This window comes from Centruroides vittatus, unplaced genomic scaffold (assembly GCF_030686945.1).
Source record: "Centruroides vittatus isolate TY-2023 unplaced genomic scaffold, ASM3068694v2 contig_883, whole genome shotgun sequence".
Lineage (NCBI taxonomy): Eukaryota > Metazoa > Arthropoda > Arachnida > Scorpiones > Buthidae > Centruroides > Centruroides vittatus.
Window position 1 is genome coordinate 1184580 of NW_027122575.1, and position 22571 is coordinate 1207150.

Here is a 22571-nt window from a genome sequence, read left to right on the forward strand (position 1 = left end):
CATAGCATCTAAACAATAAGAAATTAATAATTAATAAAAGAAATTTTATAAATATTTTTCCTTTAACTTACTCTCAAGTGATATGGAACCATATATGAAATTTCAGGACACTTACATAGGACTGGTCAAGTCAAATCTTTAAAAATAACTTTAGAATGGAAATTTTTAGGTTATGCAATGAAATGTAAGGCAGTTAGACTTTAAACTGTAAAATTATTAACACCATTTTGTAAAAATAGAAACCAATTCTGGTTTTTTCTGGTACCCAAATGTTTTATTATAAATCAAAAAGTTTTTGCTTTTTATATTCCTGACTGTTATGACAACACTTGAAAGTATTGTGATAATCTCAAATTTTTACTTATTACAGTCAAACCTGTTTTTATGCGGGGGATAGGGTTACAGTCCCAACTGTTATAATATAATATCATAATCATGTCACATTTGGGTTTTTGGAATCATGATATTTTGACACTTCCATACCCAATAAAGCCAAAAAACTTACCAATATATATATTTTGTGTGTGCACATACATGTGTTGGTATCTGTTTTGTTTAATATCTATGGATGGGGTAAAGATTAAGAAACAAAATTTGGCACAGAAACTTGTAAGAGGAATTGATGCTATTAAATTTTGGTGGGTAGAGGTCAAGGGGGTGAGGAAATAGAGGTGGGTCACACATCATATTTAAAGTTGAAAATTTTACTCATTATTAACGTTTACAGTTTTTTATGAAACTCACCCCTACCCTCAAAATCAAGTTTTTTGCCATTTCATAATAATAATAATAATATAAAAGTTATATTTTTAAAAGAATCTCATAACATCCAGGAAAGTTACACAACTTGTTGCTGAATTTTTTCTGTAACCAAATCTAGCCTAAACCAAAAATATTTTTATATGTAATAAAATATTTGGCTACCTAAAAAACACTATGTACTGTATGTATGTCTATTATTAGCACTTAAAAATGTAGTGTTTAAAAAAGAAAAAATTGTATGATTTAAAATGTACTGTGTATAGGTCACTGAAGATGAAAAGATAATACTTCTTTAAAATGTTTAGACAATTTAAAAGTTAGCTCCTTGAGTGAAGTTTTGTTTTCAGTGTGAAAATGAATATATAACATAAAGTTTCCTTGTATTGAAAATAAAGAAACAGGTAATTTATTAATTTTGATAATATACAACATAAATTTTATTAATTTTTAAATAAACTTAAATTTAGAAATGAGGTTGTTTAAACAAAGGAAATTTTAAATTTCTTTTTAATCTAAAAAGTTAAAAAAAACAGATCAAAAAGATAATACAGTAGAGAGTCGTTAATCGGAATTGCTGGTAATCGGCACTATTTTCAGTCGGACTGTGTCGTGCTGAATCGAACATTTTTGATACTAAATTTACTTCTAAAGTATAATTTTCATGTTTTTATATTCTTCAATATATTTATTTTGTTTGTACAAAATGCAGAAATAATTTTTAACGATACGATAGCCTCGATTATTATTATAAAAATTTTCGTTAGGCTTAAAATTGACGAAAATTCAACACGAAGCAACACGCAACGGAGAAAAATTTGAACATCGGACAGGTTAATGTATTTTTTCGTACATAATGGGTAATCGGAACAAATGACTAATCGGAACAACCCCAGTCCCCAATTGATTCAGATTTGACTCTCTACTGTATATTCATCTCAATTTTAAAAGTTGTCCATCCACTGCCTGTAACTAGAACAGGGATAGGCAACTTGCTGCCTGCAGTAGTATTTTTTGCGGCCTGTGTCACATGAAATATGAATAAATATATCAATTTTCCAGCTTAAGGAAGTATGCAGCATAAATTCAAATGTTATTTTCTATATCTCATGTATGTGAATAGTTTTTCCACAATGAATTTAGTAAAAATTAAAACAAGAGCTAACCAGCTAACAGACACATCGAAACTAATTTAAAACTAGCAGTGACAAATATTTAACCAAATATTTCAAATATATTACATTTACATCAGTTCCAGAAGCTCAATTAAGTATACCTATGCTATATATGAATAAATAATTGTGATTTACTGACATTCCCTCCTCTTTTCTCTTGTATGCAGCCCATGTCAGTTTAAAAGTTTTGAAATGCGACCCTTACATAGATAAAGGTTGCCCATCCCTGAACTAGACTGTGATTATCAATCATCAAAAAAAGCGAAATTATTTTCTTTTCAATTTTTTTTACTTATAATTATTTTATTATTCTTCAAATAGAAGTAATTTATTTCAGTTATTTCTGACAATTTTTTAAATAACATAAATATAAGAAAAAAGTAAGTCAACCCAGTAATGACATTCAGTTACATGAATACATTGGACATACAGACATACATATCTAGAACAACTTCAAAAAATGAACATTAACAAAACATAATCATCATCCTAGTCATCTACAGAAAGGTTGACTCTTCCTCAAAGAAAATGAACAAGGCCTCACAGATGTTGTAAACCTTCACTGCAAACAAATATAGATGCTTTTTGTAGAAAACTCTTATAGTAAGAAAAATTGCAATTACACAAAGCTGTAACTCTTGCAAACAAAAATAGTACCATTATACATAGCACTGACTTGGATCTAACACAGTACACAAAAACAACATATAGCATCAGATGGTCCTAAGCTCAAAAAAGTCTCCACAATAAGAATCCTAATGATGGAAAGACTGAATGATTCATGATTGCCATACATGCATACAGGAAGCAAAGACAACACATAGATGACACTTGTAGGAAATACCATGTCATGCATAAAGCTTCACATTGTCCTGCAAGCTTTTAACACAAACTGACTTACACTTACATAATTAAATAGCAAATATAATAGATCACAAGCTTGCACACAAAACTATTACATACCCAGCAACCATACTACAAATACATACCTCAACAGGTTATAGAAAACAACATACCTACAACATACAAAATATAACACATTAAAAATAATAGTATAAAATAAGCACAAAATAAAGCATCTGTGGAGAATGACTAAAATTTATTGTGACAGTACTTATTCTACCTGTGCAAAAAAAAGCAGCATAAGTACTGCCACAATAAATACCCTATCCATTCTCCACAGATGTTTTACATATACTATATGAAAGTCCAGAAACATTAGGTCTTCACAACAGCACATACACAACACTAAAGAAGGCAGCCATATATCCATAATTCTTAAATACAAATACATAAAAAAAATGTTTACATATTGTTCTAGTAGTTGTCTTGACTTTGGTCTGACAAAGCACTATGCACCAGCAGAGATATAGAATATTTTCAAGACTTAAAATTTCCCTAAAATTGTTGCACACAAAACAACAGTTTATGAATGAATTAATAATTATTCCTATGTAGTTCAGAAAATTCACATTAAATCATACAAATAATTAAATAGGTCAATCATATAATTTGCCTCACAATATTAAACATAAAAATTTTTAATCAAAAGAACACTAAGTGCATATCATCATCATAGGATAGCATAAGAAATTATAAACATGATGTAATGCAATCACATTAATAGAAATAAAATTGAAATCTCACAAAAACTGCAAATAACCTACTTTTTGGCACAGGACTTTTTGACACACAAAAAAAGAAAAATTTATTTCTGACAACATGATAGTGTATTTCTTAATTTTTCAGAAAAAAATTGTATGACTAACTTTTTGCAAAAGATAAATTTTTTAGAATTTTCAATTGACATTTCATCATTATTATTACTTATTTAATACCAAACAATCTACCTGATTGTATTGGGTTATATTACGGCTACATTTAATAATTAGATATCGAGTAATTTTGCCTATAGATAGACAATTAAGTTGCCATCTTGTAATAAATTATATTTAATAGGTAGCATAACTGGAAATGTATACAGGAGTTGCGGGTTTGAGTCCTTCTCTGAGCAGATTCTTTTCTTTCATAAGTTTTTAAATTAAATATTAATTTATTTATAATTATTAAATTCAGGGGGTCGTGCTGCATAGTGCCAAAATCACATTTGGCAATATTTTTATTAAAGTGGTGATAAAACCCCTAGTCTACTTGTTTCGACTGTGGCTGTATGCCATATTAGTGTATATGTTATAGACAGTGATTAATCGGGCATTATTCATAATGACCAAAAAGGGCACGCAGTGTGATAAATATTGATTAATTTATCAAATGACCGGCCATTATGAATACTGCTATCATCTAGTTGGGCAAAGTGATAATAATACGTTGAAGAGTGATCATACAACATACACTAGCCAATCGGCACTCTGAGTTGCCGACTGTATCGTGTTGAGCGCGTATCGCGTTTAGTACCAAGTTTTAAATTGTGTGACATTTTAATTTGATTAAAAAACTCCACTTATTTCATTTAGAAATATTTATTTTTTGTGAAGTATTTTAAGTATTTTAAAAAGGAAATAGTACTTAGTTTTGAAAGATTACATGAACTATATTAATTAAATGGTAAAATTTTACCTATGTGCACCATCATGGCAGTGGTCGCAACTGTTTGTGCTCCCGATGGATTCCTCTCAGAGGGGAGCCACCAGCAGGCCACCGATTGTTTAACATCACTAGATATTGACATGTGTGTTCAACTACTGATGTTAAACAATTGGTGGCCTGCCACATCTCCCCTCTGGGAGGAATCCATTGGGAGCACAAACAGTCGCAACCACCACCAAATTCAGTACTAAACACAATACGCACGCGCAACTCAGATGCGAGTGCTGATTGGCTAGCATATGTCAGATGATCACTCCTCAACGTATCATCATCACTTTGCCCAACTAGATGATAGCAGTATTCATAATGACAGGTCAATTTGATAAATTACTGAAATTTATTACAATGCCTGATTTTATTGGTTATTATTCATAATGCCCATATTAATCACTTTGTCTATAACATATACAGTAGAGACTCGTAAATCGGCACCCCGGTAATCAGAATCGCCGGTAATCGGCACGATTTTCAGTCGTGCTGTGTCGTGCTGAATCGAACGTTTTTGATACTAAATTTACTTCTAAAGTATAATTTTCATGTTTTTATATTCTTCAATATATTTATTTTGTTTGTACAAAATGCAGAAGTAATTTTTAACGATACGATAGCCTTGATTATTATTATAAAAATTTTCGTTAGGCTTAAAATCGACGAAAATTCAACACGAAGCGACACGCAACGGAGAAAAATTTGAACAATGGACAGGTTAATATATTTTTCGTACATAAACCGTAATCGGAACAAATCCCTAATCTGAACAATCCCAGTCCCCAATTGATTCCGATTTTCGGTTCACTACTGTATATTAATTTAGGTATAATTTTAGTCCTCTCCTTTATCTTTGTTTCTTCTTCGTTCCAGAACTTTCCTTTCTAACTCTTTTCCCTTGGGTGGAGTGACCAATTCTTAGAACCATGGAGAACAATGAAAGAAAAGAGGCCCTGGGGCTGATGGGATAAGGAAAAGACATTCTTTGGCTCAGACCCCAAGATGGACAGACATTGAATGTGGTGCTCCAGGTTGCAAAAGGCAATGACTAGAGAATTTGAAAGAGTTTGAGAAGAGAATTGGATGCTTATCGTAGTTACGATAAGAAATGGTGTAGTAACTAGGTGCGAGGAGAAACCTAGCAAAGATGACGATGACAGACTTTTCAGAAAAAGGTTTAATGTGGTATTCCACCCAAAATTGTGAAGTCCAAGCAATTGGGTATTTCCCTCCTTATTGTATCCTATTTTTCTAGATTCTCTACTCCCTATCATCTTTCTTTCCTTAGTTTTAAGTTAGCACATAGGAATTAGTCATAGTTTTTGGTCACCATTTATACTTGTCGCAAACAGTACATTTTGTAATTGTCTGCCAAAGCATTGTTCAATGCCGTATTGTAATAAAGTACTGTGGAGTTGGAATCCAAAAGAACCTGTTCATATATGCAAAATAAAATACTTTGTATGACTATACTGTCGCTTAGTTATTGTTACATCATTCCTTTGTCAATCTATGTTCATTTTGCATGAACATTGCATTACATTCAGTATGAAATTTAATCACAAATCACACTTCACAAAAAACAGCAGAATGTCTAGCTTTTGTGCAATGGGAGTCCCGTGCACCACACATCTAGCAATTTCCTGACGTCATGTGGCAAGTTAGAGCAGAGAAGTAGGAAGTGACGTTAAGAACCGAAGGCAGTTTTGTACAATGCCAGCCAGCATTTCAGGTTGGAAATTTTTTTTATTGACCAACAGAAAATTTGGGGAATTTTTTTGAGCGACTTTTTTCACTTTGATCTTTTTCAGAAGGCTAAAACAAAAAATTTTGACATGACAGAACCTGTGAAATACTGTTTAAACATTGTGATCAAATGTGTTATTTGGAATTATTCATTAAAAAAATTATTCAAACATGACTCCTATTACTAACAAGCAGAGGGCCAGACACTTAGGTCTCTGATTCAAAAGAAACTTGGTGAGTATGCACAACACAAACTTAGCCTTAAACACAATCAGCTTTTGTCCAAGTAATAGGATCCACTTCTCAAGTGTTTCCCAAAAATGCACCTCTGAAAATTTAGTATTTAGCTCATAAGTCTTTGAAAGGCAATAGTCAAGCAAATAAGACGCTCGACACTAGAGACAGACAATGTAGGTTCAAATTTTTGGAATTTTAGTTTAGTTTTTCCATGTGCAACATTATTATTTATTATTATTTTACTACAAGCAAATAAGCTTCAGACGTTACTGCACATGGATGAAAAAGGCAAGTGATATGAAAATAGGGTAGCATAGTCACAGTGTTTTATTTTTTTAATTGTCAATATTATAGACAATTTCCTCATGTGTTCACATTTGTTACACTTCAAATATCACAATACCACCATATATTAAATTAAATATGAAAAAATAAAAAGTTTATTTAACAAAATCAGAGTTTTTCTACGAAGACTTGTTTTCAGTAAAAAGAAAATGATGTTATAAAACAAGAGATTAAAAATTGTAAGTTTTAAACATGAGAAATAATAATGCTAATGATGTGGTAAAATAACAATGTTCCATATAAAAAAAACAAAGCTAAACTAAAATTCCAAGGTTTCAAACCTACATTGTCCAACTCCAGTGCCTTGCATTTTGCGACTCGACTATCAGAGCTTAGAGACGTGAAACTTTCAAAGACTTATAAGCAAAACACTAAATTTTCAGAGGCCCATTTTCAGAAAATGCTTGAAAAAGTAGGTCCTATTATTAAACAAGGAGCTGTTTGTGTTTAAGGCCGTGCACTCACCATATTTCATTCAAACCAGAGACCCGACTGTCTGATCCTCCTCCTTGTGACTGCTTAACGTGTTACTTTTGCTTTCCAGACATAAAACTGATAAAGCTACAAACACCTCCATTAATTAGTAATAAAACTGGTGGTGATAAATAATTTTAAGTAGCAAAAAAATTTAAAACTGGCAAATGATTGGCAATATTTTAAATTTTTCAGAGTGACCCCTGTAAATTTATTATGAGATGGCAACTTACTTGCTTATCTGTAGGCCAAATTTCTCAATATCTAATTATTAAATTCAGCCACAATATAATCCAATACAATCCAGCAGATCATTTAGTATTAACCAAGAATCAGATTATTTGATGTTTATTATTTATTTTTTTTTTTTTAAAGCATTACCATACTTTTATGATGTTTTAAAATATATTTTGACATTAATACAGTTGACTCACTTTAAAATGAAACTGATAAAGCAAATTTTGCCATTGTCATAACATTAATTTTTGTGCAATAAAGCAAACAAAAATTTTACCAGAATTCGTTAAACCAAACCGTAAATTACCTTCACAACCCCCAAGAACTAACCCTATTTTCAATAATGGTTACCTTTTACACTTTGACATAAACAATAAAAAATGGTATTGTTATGAATGTTCCATTTTGAGTAGAATAGATGCAACGACAAGTTTGACATCTGATTGTAGAGCAATTCAAACATCTGGTTTTAGCAGACCATTCTACTGTATTCAAAAAATAGGAGTTAAGTTTAAGAACACCTACTCCTTTATGCAGTACCATGCAAACATGTGCTAGTTTGCATATTGAGAAGTGCATACAGTGATGCCAAGTTTCATTACTTTGCATTAAATTTGGCTTCTTTTTTAAATGTAGGAAATATTTTTGGACATCAAAAGAGCCAAAAAATATTTACAGCTTTTTCAAACAATCTTCAACAGAGAAAAAATCATGGATTTCTTTTAGCTTTGTTTTGCTTAACTACTTTGATATACTGTTCCATACTTAAATGGCAAATACTGTCTCCTCCTCATTTTGTTTGATTTGAAAATCATTTAGAACAGGGCTGTCCAACTGGCGGCCCGCGGACCGTATACGGCCCGCCAAATTATTTTTACGGCCCGCAAGTACATTTTACTATGAATAAATTTATGTTACTAAATTATTATTATTAATATTAAAATTATTTTACTATATGAAAATTACGGCCACAATGTTCTCATTAATATATTACGAATATTTTAAAGTTTTCTTTTTAGTATAAATAAAATATTTTTTTAATTAACATAAACTGACTTTTCATTTATCAACCTTCTTGGCCCCCGAAATGTTTGGTGAAGAAAATATGGCCCGCGGGCTATGATCAGTTGGACAGCGCTGATTTAGAACATTAATTTGATTTTTGCAAATAAATTTAAATTTTATTTTATTTAACTTTATTTAGTAAATTAATTCAAAATATAATTTAGAAATTTTGATCACCTATTTAACCTTAATTCCCAACTTGACCTTGACCCTAAAAATTGTTAGTTTTCTTTATTTGAAAATTCATATTAACAACTGTTTCCCTAGAAATTTGTATTAATGTGAGTTGACTGTATTTATTATTTTATAATAAATCTATGAAAAAAATATGAAAAATAAAAAAATAATGTTTGTAAAATGATAAAACTTCTATTTAGCTGTCTAGTAACAATATCATTACATTCTATTTAGCTACTTAATCAAGAAAATTCAGAAAGCTTTAAACATAATTTATTAATTTGCAAATTTTCCACATAGAAAAGAAGTGAAATTTTTTTTAAAATTCAAGCTGACACAAAATTTCACCCATTAAATAACATTGAAGAGAGTTTTGAAATAAAAATAAATTTTATTTTTCAATTCTTTTTAAGGCTTTGCTTGTTTTTTGTAAAAATCAAATCTGCAGTTCAGTAAGCAACTTGTCCTTACTGCAAGCACAACCATGTAACCATGTAATTAATTAGCAGTGATGTAACAACTGACTGAACTGATCAAAAATAAAGATGTTTCAATTCTACTTTTAAAACACATCATTCACCTGAATTTTAGCAAGTATTCCCAATTAATACAAGTTTAGATAAGACAAATCCATTTTATTGTATTAGTAAATTATTTTATTATATTGTAAACTACTCTGTGTTTTGTGACTATTGCCATATTATTAATTTTCTACCACAAATTTTTTCAGGACTGCTTTAATTTCCCTCAAATATTGTTCACACAATCTGACATATTCTGTACCTCTGGGCACCAGTATATATGCTATGTAGGATATATTCCACCAACACCATAAAAATGTGAAATATTGAGGCTTGGTAATTGAAATTTCTCAACTGTGGTAAAAACTAGCAAAAGTTTACTAAACAATAAGGAGAGCTCTAGGAACCATCCCCACTGGACTTCACAAAAAACCTACAGGATTTAGGAATGGACTAAATTTCAATTGCTGATTTACAAGTGATGAAACTTTTGCATATGGCATACATTTTCAGATATTGCATAGACAGTGCTTAGACCATTGAATAGGGCATGCATTGTCTAGTAACACTAGCCTATGATGCATAGACAATCTGTACTTTCCATCCGAACTCGATCCTGGATCCCCAGAGTGGTAGGCTGCCACCTTGACCGCTCAGCCATCCAGCTGAAAGACAATCTGTATTATGGACTGTCATCTCAAAATATGAGGGAAAAAAAAGATCATCATTATTATATAGCCTGATTTGATTCCATATAGTCCAAAATAGCCCAGAAAGTTAGGCTTAATGATTTAATAATTATACTGAATAAATTTACCAATTCAATCATAATTTTCAAAAACATTTTTTTTACTGTTATTTTTTCCTGATTTTTTAAAAATATTTCAATTATATTTATGAATTGTATATAGTTATTTTTTCTAATGTAAAAAAGCAAAATGCTAATTTATTCAAATGTTTTTTCAAATTAAATTATAGCTTTTTATTAATAAATTAATCAATATTAGCAAAATAAATAAATATTTTATTTTTGCAGTAAAAATGTTTTGATTATTAACATTATTAACGTAAAATGAGCAATAAAGCCATTTCTCATTTGTTCATTTTAATAGAGATAATATTGATTATCATCATTTTTATAATCATTTTACTTCATCCTTTTTCAGAATTTAACTGCAAATTACAAAATTAAATGTCTGAAGTAAAAAGCTGAACTGAGTATTAAAATTTTAAATGCTTTGATAAATGTGTGACAAACTTCTAAAAATAAAAAAATCAAATATCCCCAATTTAATTCAGTCTTTTAAAGTTACTTATCCATTTCATTAGACTGTTATACACACAGCTTAATTCCAAAAATTTAATATTTATTTAATTGAAATGATGATTTTAAATTTCATTACAAAGTAATGAAAATAGCAATATCAGTTTTTTATTAATATATCAAATTCTTCATATTTATTTTTAAAACTTGATAATCAGATAATTATCTAATGATACTAAGTAATATTGATTATTAAAATTCAGCTGACAATCAGTATTTCTCTCAATATTATATTAAATAATTATGATATTTCAGTTAATTCTGAAATTGATAAATATAAATTTAAAAATTAATTATTAGCATTATTCACACATACAAAATCATTTGCCTTAAAAAATCAATTAAAGCTTTATTAAGCAATTATTTTATCTTTTATATAATATTCAATAAAAAATTATAAAACTTAAAACTTCACCTTAAACAACAATATAATTTAAAATTCAAACATTTTCAGCCTAGTTCCACCAGTGGTTCTTAACCAGTGTTCCACAAACCAACCGAGTGTTCAATGAAAGAAAAGATTTTAAAGTTTTTATTCAATTTTATTCCCATTGCTATATACTTAGATAATTCCATGTTTCTATTTTACTCAATATATTAAAGTTTATTGCTTCATTGTTTCCTGAGAATAGTAAACATGGAATTGCTTATCAATTTTTGAATGTATTGATGCTAATGGTGCATGTAATAAAAAGTATATGAATGGTCTTCCACGGCCTCAGAAAGGTTGAGAACCACTGTTAGACTATTGTCAAGATCTCTTTAATATCAAATTGTAGAAAATTTGATCATTATTTAAAAATTTGAAATAATGAAAAAAATTTGATCATTGAACAATTACTAATATGTTACAGATTATGATGACATCACAACTATATATATATAAAAAAACACTAAACAAAAACATCAAAATATATGACAATACAATAATACCAAGAAAAACTTTGTATGTAAAAAGGTGATGGATTTTTATTTACATATCTCCATGCCAGGGCTAGACATTTTGTGCCTTTAACATTGAGACACTCCACAAATCTTTTGTTAATATATCTGGATTAATTCAGTCATGGGTGTTTGGAGAGTGCAAAGAAACATTCCTTAATATCCTTACATCATCCCAGAGAATGCTTGCAAGTAGAAATTTTGCACAGAGGATCAAGTACACAAATACAATGCCAACAAAAATAGGAATAATATAGCATTAGCAGTTTGCTATTACGAAAGACAAACATCCTCTGGAATGTTGCAATTAATATTAAAGAATATTTCTTCACCTTTCCACATATTCATGACCAAATGAATCCAGATATATTAACAGAAGATTTACAGAGTGCCTGAATGCTCAAGACTGTCTAGTCCAAGAATGGAAATATGAAATAGGTAAAATTCCATAACTTTTATGTAAAAAATGTAAAAAGTTATTGTATTGTCAGGTATTTTGATGTTTGTGTTTATATATCTAGTTGTGATGTCATTGTAATATGTAACATATTAGTAATTGGTCAAGGATTCCAATTATTCCAAATTTTTAAATAATGGTTGAATGTTCTATAATTCAATATTAAATAACTCCTGATGATGGTTTATAAACCAGATTGAAAATATTTGAATTTTAATATTCTGTTTAAGGTGACTGTTTATAATTTTTTTTCATTTTATTTTAAATTTAATATAATATGATACTTTTCAAACTGTTTTCAAAAGTTGCTAGAAAAAATTTTTTAAATTCAACATTAGAATTTTGGCATCAAGTTCATGTACTCTTTTTTTTTTTTTTTTGGAGTGAAGCTTACACTATTCATTAACTCTCAACTAAATGCCTATCATCTAGAGTGGTCATCTAGGAGTCACCCTATATGCAATATAGGCATCTGAGAAAGAGATTAGCTAGGCTTGCCATATATGTCCATATTTGTAACAGATGATCCATTATTTGAAGAGTCCATCTGTAGTATGTTTGTATATTTTCCCTCTAAATTTGTAATTTTAAATGCCATTTTAGTATTAACTTATAAGTAACTGCAGGAAGACAATATCATTGCACTATAAATAAAGTTATATTTAAAAATGAAAAAATTTGTCACTTATTTATATAAAATAGTAAGGTATTAATAGAATTATTGTGTTTTAATATTACATAATTGTAATTTAAATTAATTTTACAGTTACTGAAACTCTTGACATATTTTTTTAATTACAAGCCTTAAAAATTTTATTAAACAACTTTCACAATTCTTTTTCAATTTATTTCATATAATGACTAGAAAACAATTTTCACTAGTATGATTTCCAGTCACCATGAGACAGGTAAATCAATTGAAAATATAAATATAAGTGTTTATAATCTGAAAGTAACAAATAAAGAATATACATTGGGATTAAGTCTGCAAATAAGAATCATACAAAGATGTTAATCATTATGCAGAAACTCATATGGATAATGTATTAAAATAAAGTAGCTCTTATTTTTACACTTTTACTAAATATTCTTTATAATTAAGTTTAAATTTTTAGTCAAGAAATATTCAAACATTGAATCAAACATTATATCTTCCCTGAGAACTTTAATTACCTAACCATTAAAAAAATTACATAGTAATATACAGTACTTCTAACAAATTATTAATATCTAATTTTTAAATAACTCCAAGATACATTTTCATGCAGAAATATAAAAGACCAAAACTGAATATTTTTATAGCAACAACTTCAAAAAATTAACCTCCATCTAACAGATAAAAATATATTTCTGTAAATCTTTAATATCCATAAATTACTTTGAAATCACTAATACTTTAAAAATCACATTTGTCTTTTTCACTATTTTACTTTTCAAATTATGTCTTTTAAAAAAATGATTTTTTCCAAGAATAAATAAAGTTAAATATAAAAAGATGCTTGTCTTTAGTTTTAAATATAGATTATAGTTATAATTATTTGCTTTTTAATTCTAACAAGCAATTTTTAATTTTGAATTACAATAACTGACATTAACATATATATCATGTCGTCTGTTTAAATGTAACAGACACTAAACAGTAAATCAAATGATTCTGAGTTCAGATCAAATGAATTACTGTTTAATGACTCACCATGTTACAACTATCATATTTAGTGGTTACATAGATTGAACTATACACAGTGGAAAGCAAAGCAACATACAATGCATTGAAAACTGGAAAATTATAGTACAAATTCACATACAATTTGCTTCCTATGCAAACTGCATGTGAATCAAGATTACATAAATCATACATTAAGACTGAAGTTTGTAGCATTAACCAAAAGATATTTTATCAAACTGTTATAAATGTATATGCTGTTTGATAAAACAAAGGACAAATTTGATAGTGGGCAAAAAGTAAATGAAATATAATACTGTAATACCAGAAATGGTAATATCCTATAAAAATGCCAAATAAGTAACATTCAGATTTATGTTACAAAAACCCATGAAATATGTATGTAAATATGTTATGAAAATCCTAAAATATGTAGAAAAAAGTTTGATATATGTTTCAGAAAAAGGATGATACTTTTAATTTGTAGTTGGCAGTGATTCATATATCCAGAGATGGGATACTTTGCTTCTCATTCTGATGTTCCACAGCACACAATTAAGGCTAGATTACGCTAGTGCAAGGCCTGTAGTCAGTAGTGGATTATGTTCCTTTGAGGCCCTAGGTGCAATTTTGTTACAAAGCCCTTTATGTAAAATTGTTTATATGAGGGTAATCCCAAAAGTAAGGTCTCCTATTTTTTTAAATACAAAGAAACGTTTATACAAAAATAAAGTTCATATCATTTTAAAGCTTGAACATTTATCTATTTCTCTACATAATCACCATTTTGATTGATGCATTTTTGTAGGTGCTGTAGCAGTTTTTGTATGCCCATGTCACACCTGCTCACCGCCACATTGCAGATCCCATCTTGCACATACGTTCTGATATTGCAACTTTTCCATTAAAATCCTATGAATTGTGCTTGGGGAAAGCCCAATAACCAAAATACAGAGATCATCCAGAGTGAGCTGCCAATCTTCACGCATGGTTTGCTCAACCTTCGCAAATGTCTCGTCGGAAATTGCCGGTCTTCCGCTTCTTTCGTCATGAATTTCAGTACAATCAGCTGCAAACTTCCTATACCACTTGAAGATGTTTTTGACATCTACACACGACTCGCCACACACTTCCGTCAATTGGCAATGAATTTCAATCAGTTTAACACGACATAGTGGTGAGCTGGTATGACATGGACATACAAAAATGCATCGATTGAAATGGTGATTATGTAGAAAAATAGATAAATGTTCAAGCTTTAAAATGATATGAACTTTATTTTTGTATAGGGTAGATGTACCAGTTTTGGCCAGAAAACAAATTTAACTTAAAAATATAATCACCACATATTCAAATCTGTCCAATGAAACAAACTTTTATTGTTAACTGTGTGAACAGTTAACAATAAAAGTTTGTTTCATTTGTGATTATATTTTTAAGTTAAATTTGTTTTCTGGCCAGAACTGGTATATCTACCCTAAATGTTTCTTTGTATTTAAAAAATTAAGAGACCTTACTTTTGGGATTACCCTCATATATATATATATTAAAAAGACAATAAAATCTTTAAATAACAACAATTTTTTTTCTTTATAATATACAATTTTTAAACATTCAATAAATTTTTAGAGGCATATTATATTTCTGCTGTGTAATTATTGAGGCTCCTCTAGACAAAAAGGCCCTACAAATAAATCTTCACATTTCAATTATCCTGTATTTAGATATGAATAAGTTCATAATCCTAATCCAGAACAAAGAAAAAGGAGGAGGCTATCCAGACACTATGATTTATTCATATACACGCACCTAGTGTATCTATTGGGTAATCCATTGCTTGTAGTATATGTTATAAAAGAACTTTAAATTTAAGAATTATACATAAATATTTACCACATGCATGCCATTCTCTCATATCACACGATGCTTTTACATAATACTCATCAGTAGACTTATACCTAACTCAGAAAGGTTACATTTGAATAAAATTATTTATTCATATCATGTTAGTAATGATTACATACTATGCAGCTCTCCTGATATATAAAGAACAGAACTGCAAAATTGTGAGATGATGATTTCATCAAATGTCTTGCAAGTATTTGTTCAGAGCTCGCACATTATATTTGCTACTAGATTAATCCAGCAGTGCACACATTACACCTGAAAACCTTAAAAATAGTTTCTGTTCTTTATTTTTAAGAATGTTTGCATAAGAACACACTTGATTACTATTCTTTCCTACAAATAAATCTTCACATTTCAATTATCCTGTATTTAGATACGAATAAGTTCATAATCCTAATCCAGAACCAAGAAAAAAGAGGAGGCTATCCAGACACTGTGATCTATTCATATTCTTATGCTACTTGGTCAATCAGACATTCATTTTTGAATTATCAAAGATTAATGATTCTTATCAATAAATTATTGTTTAATTTCAAGCTTTCTTCAATAGCTAAATTGACAGATAAATGATAAGTATATTTAATTAACTTAATTTTTTGGGAATGGCTGAGAGAAAATTACTTTTCCATCTGTAGTAAAAGTTCCATCTTGGAATTCTCTTGTCCATAAATACAACTTACACAAAAAGAATCTTTCAGAGTTACATTCAAATCAGCAGGGCACTGAATAAAATTACCTGAACTGCATATTAAATATAAAGTAAAACAGCTGCTATATTTAAATTTATTAATTTAAAAAATTTTGAATAAATCCAGGCATTAAAAAACAGCTGCAAAATAGCCATTTAAAAATTCAAATGTAAAGGAATACAAACTCTGGTAATTCAACTTTTAAATGTCCAACAATAACTGTTGGAATTATGGCTACATGTCATAAAGCAGTATGTTTGCTGACTTAGGTATATTGATGTGCTTTCAACCTTTCACATAGACCACCCTTCAGATGTACTGTACAGTACATTATTGCACTTAGGAATTGCCCATTAATTATACATAGGTTTTTGAGCCACTTTTGGCCACTTGTGAACAATGATATACTTTTGACAAACCTCTTCCCTTTAACCATTTCGTGTGTCCTACAGATTCTACTTAAAAATAATGTAAAATTACTTGTATATTTTAGTAAAAACTAAAAGTTTTTACTCTTTCAAATAAAGATCTTCCTATTGGCAAGACATTCTTTTTGTTGCTCTTTCTTAAATTTATAAACAGACCACTTACACTAACAGTAACTACTGATCAGTCTCCCTAATGCTGTTGACATGCCAGAAAAACAAGAAATATGATAAATATGAAGTAACCAATAAAATATACACAAATGAAATACATAAAATTAGATTAATTTGGCTCAGAAATTGATGGGAAAGTCAAATATTAAAGTTTGACTTCTCTACATAACATCAAGAGAAACATATTGTAACATATAAATCTGAAGGTTACTAATAAGCAATTACAGAAATTATCATTCTTATTAACTACAAGATTTTGGTTTATTTGCCATCAAAGAAATATTGACCTTTTTTATATATTTAACTAGCAGACCCGGCCACGTGTTGTTGTGGCTCAAAATGTATTTATTATAAATGTATAAAACTTCCCCCGTGGGGGGAATTTTAAAAAATTCCTTCTTAGTGTACATTCTCTTGACGAACCCTATTAATACGCAATCAAAACCGCAAAAACCACATCTAAAATAGTATAAATAGAAGCAGAGTTCTTTATAGTAAGTCTTATTCCTGTCCCTCTCCCCGCGGGGGAATATCGGAAAATACCTTCTTAGTGTATATTCTGTTGACGTACCCTATTAAAACGCAAAAAAAACCGCATCTAAAACAGTATAATAGAAGCAGAGTTCTTTACGGTAAGCCTTAATTCCGTCCATCTCCCCTGGTGGGTGGGGAATTTCAACACGTATATTATACAAAAACACATGCGTATTTGAATGCAATGTTGCGTCAAAATTTCAAAGGAATTGGTAGGAACAAACGAATGTTATATTTTATTTATATAGATAGATGGACTAAAGCAGATCATTTTCTATTCTCACAGAAAGGCATAATGCCTCGCAGAAAAGCAAACTTAGGTTGTCAGAGTTAGCGCCATCTGTTGGACATAAAAGCCTTAATCCTAGATGATATCTTTTAATTTATATAAATGTTTAACAGAATAATATATAGCCTATGTCCACCCTGAAGGTCCATTCTAAATATTGGTGAAAGAATTTTTGAAATCGGATGAGTAGATTCGGAGATTACCTGTTACAACGAAACTTAGTTACCTCTTTATATATTAGTATAGATAACTAATAACTAATTAACTTTTTATTCTCTTAATTATTAAACATTTATCTTAATCAGAGGTTGCATTGTATAGTGCCAAAATTGCTACTTGGCAATATTTTTATTAAAGTGGTGATAAAAATATAATACTGGCAATAAAAATCTGTTTATTTAAACATTAAGCATGAAATTGAATCACAAAGTATGCTTCAGGAAAAAAACAGAATGTCAAGTTCCTATGCACCACATACCTAGCAATGTCATGAAGCCATGCAGCAAGTTCAAACAGGAAGATACTGAGAACAGAAAGTAGTTTTCATGCAATGCCATCCAGTGTTTCCAGATTGGGAATTTTTTTATTGACTGACAGAAAATTTGGGGAATTTTTTGGGGTGACAGTTTTCACTTCGGTCTTTTTTCAATAAACTAAAGCAGGGATCACCAAACTTTTTTCACAGCGAGCCAGATAACTGAGAGAATGACGAGTGCAGGCCACATAACCATTTTCTTCAATACAGTACAGTGAATACACAAAAAATAAAGACAACAATATATTTATTTACCAATACACAAACACGATCACTGCAGCAAGCTCATCATCTCTTTTCTTAGAAACTTCATTGTAGGTACTTACACAAAAAGCGCTCTGATATCCAAAGTTGCAAAAAGTCGGCAAATTTTTTATTTCACTGATTTTCTTAAAAATTATATTACTGTCAGATGCAAAACTGAGATTGGATCACTTCTGGCATTTTTACTTACTATGTAGAAAAAATAAAAATAAGTGCAAGTTCATCTACAATCTATGATATTTCCATATAAATAATTACATTTTACCTCATTTGTGGCACAGTGTGGCAGTGGGCCAAATGAACTGACCTTGTAGGCCATAACTTGGTGACCCCTGGACTAAAAGATAAAAATTTTGACATGACAGAACACTTGAATACTGTTTAAGCAATGCGATCATGTGTGTTATTTGAAATTATTCATTAGAAAATTATTCCAAAATAATTGCTTTTCTAAGTGACAGCTTAACATGTTACTTTTGGTTTCTAGATTCCAAACTGTTAAAGGTAACCAGCACCTGCATTAATTAGTAAGTAAAACTGGTGGCAATAAATAATTTGAAATTGCAAAAAAAATTTTAAACTGGCAAATGGCTAGTGATTTTTTAAAATTTTCCAGAGCAACACCTGCTAAATATGATATGATGTATATGTTGATATCTGAGTTAAGAATCTGATATCTGATATAATACTTGAATTATGATATAATACTTGAATTATGATGAACTCTTAAGAAATAAAATCATTTTAATGACATGTGTACATAAAAAGCAATTCTTCCAAAAACAACTGAAAGTTTTATATTTATATATATGTTACAGTCAAAACGCATTTTAACTAGTTGAAACTAGTTTATACTGGACGTCTTTGTTAAAACCCGTTTTGTCTAGTTAATTTACTGCTGTACACGTTTTGATTTTAGATAAAACTAGTTTTAACTTTTAACATTAGTTAAAACTAATTTTAGCTTCATAAATATGTTTGGGGGAAATAAAGTTATGTATAGTGATTTGGGGAAGATGCCTAACATTATGCATATGAAGAAAATTAGAGAGATAATTTGGGTTTTGGAGGCCTCTAACGAAAATATTATGTTCTTGAGCATGTTTTTCAAATAAAACTTTGGAGTATATGAAAAATAATTGTATATTCTGTTTGCAAATGATGACTTTTTACTGTCTGGCATTTTAGGCATCTCACCCTAAATATCCGGGTGAGATGCCAAATGCCATTAGGGTAAGAACAAATATAATTGCATAAAATTAATTTTCGAATATCTTAACCAAATTTAATTTATTGCATATGTAGTACAAAGTACTTCATAGTAAGTATAACAGCACAGTATAAATGTTGTTAAGTTTCTGCCCGTTCTAATGTGCTCTATAGCTAGCTGAAAGCTTTTTTCAGTCCAAAAACCTTTTTGAGAAGTCCTTATATAATTTCTATGCATACCCTGCAATAAAACGAGAAAACAAAAATTTATTAAAAATAGGCATATTGGAATTCAATTAACAAAAAATAGGCATGTTACCCCATGAAAAATGTGGCATCTTTTCCATTTGTCAGGGTAAGATGCCTACATTGTACGTGTCGTAGCATGTCTGATCAGGATCGGCAGTAGCTCACAATGGAAACTTTAGAACCTTAACTACATCACACATTAATTGTTTTTCACAATTTTTAATAAATTCTATTTTAACTTTTAGTTTTAAAATGATTCTAGAAACATTTCACAACAAAAACTTTGTTCTTATCTTGCTTTTATTCTTCTCAGATGTAGAAAATGAGGTAACGGTAGCCAACTACAGCTTTCCGCACTCAATATTGGCCCAACGATTCATCATACAAACATGATATCTGACGTCACTGTTTGAAAATATCAAAAAGTAGGCATCTTCCCCCGAATCACTCTACAATTATGTTGCAATCAAAACCAGTTTTTAGTTAGGATGCATTTTAACTAGTTTATACTGGATGTCTTTGTTAAAACTCATTTTGTCTAGTTAAAACTAGAATTTACTGCTAGTCAAAAATGAATTTGAGTTAAAACTAGTTTTAACTAGACAAAATGGGTTTTAACACAGACATCCAGTATAAACTAGTTTCAACTAGTTAAAACGCGTTCTAACTAAAAACGGATTTTGACTGTAACATATACATATTTTAGCAAAGTGAAAACAAAGTGTTCTCGTATTTTTTCCCTTAAGGTCCTAATCATCAGAAATACTGGAGTGAGAAATGAACTGTCACAAACAAAACCTTTTTTACCAGTATTGAACTAAACAAAATTTTCTAGACTAACTTCCTAGACTTTCCTTAAACTTCCAAAATTTCCAGGAAGTTTTGTTTAGTTCAATGTTGGTAAAAAAGGTTTTGTTTGTGACAGTTCCTAATCATCATTTCTATTTAACTATCATCTCATACTCCTGTCATATCTAATTTTTATAGTTTGTGTTTACCATTTATCATCATCATTTATTTTTCATATAAAATAATAATAATACTGTTTTCAGTACTGATAGCAAAAACAAAAATAGATACATTATGGAAGGAAGTAAAACAATTAAATGATCTGTTAAAAGATTTTCACAACAGTAGAAAACTTAAAAATCAACGAACATAATTTGGAAATGATGATTTAAAAAAAAAAAAAAAAAAAAATGCAGAGCTGTTGCCAAATGCATAGAAATGGTTATATATAAAAATATAAATAAAATGAATATAAATTAAGGTGGTTGTAAAATTCTGGACAGACAAGATTGTTATACATATAATACAATATTAATAGCAATTTTCTGCATTTAAGATTAATCATAATATTAATTAAACTGAAATGTAACTACTTTTTTTTCTTATTGATACAATTAGAATGTAAGTTAGCATGTTCATATAAAGAAATGACATCATATCAGATTATCAATGTAATAGTTTGAAAATATATCATAAAAAGATATAAATTTTACACAAAATTAATATTGAAGATATTATTGAAATTTATAAAATTTAAGTGAAGATTTTCTGAATGTTTATATTTATAGTTACTATAGTAACCATAAATATAATCTAATGGAAATTTTTTACATGTTCAGTCTTGAGAATAGATGAATAGTCAAAAAATATTTATTTTGAAATAAACTGTACTTCATTAAAAGCATTTAAATGTTTCTTTTACACGTTAACAAATATCTGTTAATCTAATAAAGTACATCTAAAAGAACATTAGGCCGAAAACTAAATACCAAAAATAGCTAGATCGAAATATACATCCAAAATCTGAATCTACAATTACTTTGGAGTTTTCTTTATTATCGATACATCACAGCTCTGTTAGTGTCTGCCACATCCAGCAGAAAATTGCATCATATGTTCTTCAAGTGCATTTTATGGAATTTAGCCGATTGAATTATAAAATTACATATTATTTCAACATTTAATTCAATAACCAATATTTTTAATAACCCAAATCTTTAAAATATCATTTATTTAATACCAAAAACTAAATTTTCTTTCTTTTTTTTTCAGTTCAAATCTGTGGTGTTCACCTTGTCTATCCTAATTATATATTACACTATACAAAATTTTATGAAGATTTTAAAATTAACATTAACCACATCAACACATTACATATACTGCTATAGAAAAATATCTGATGATAAAATATAATCAAATTCAATTCAGATTAAATATAAATGATTTATACATGAACCGGTAATTAACATTAACATTTTTGTTCTATTTAGTTAAAGATCAATAAATTTAGCAGTTATTTATTTTAACATTAAAAATTTTAACTGCAAAATTAACATATTAATCATCCAAAACAAGAAATGTGTTAATAGTTTATATACAGTAAATAATACATAAATCGGATAACAATTATATAAGACACTACATATTGCTAATGTAGAATAAGTTGAGTTAATAAGGGAGATTACAAGCTTGTTCGTCAGTAATTACGCAGATTTGTAAAAATAAATACCATGTTCTCAGTCGAATTTATTAATACAACTTAAGAATTTGCATATTAAATGAAGAAAAA

The 22571-nt window shown here is 29.1% G+C and overlaps 1 protein-coding gene across 8 annotated transcripts in view; it reads right to left on the reverse strand.

Moving 5' to 3' along the window:
* The window catches only part of Ufd4 (ubiquitin fusion-degradation 4-like), a 166108-nt gene that overhangs the window by 143002 nt on the left and 535 nt on the right, over positions 1-22571 (reverse strand). The gene's annotated exons all lie outside the window — the stretch shown is intronic.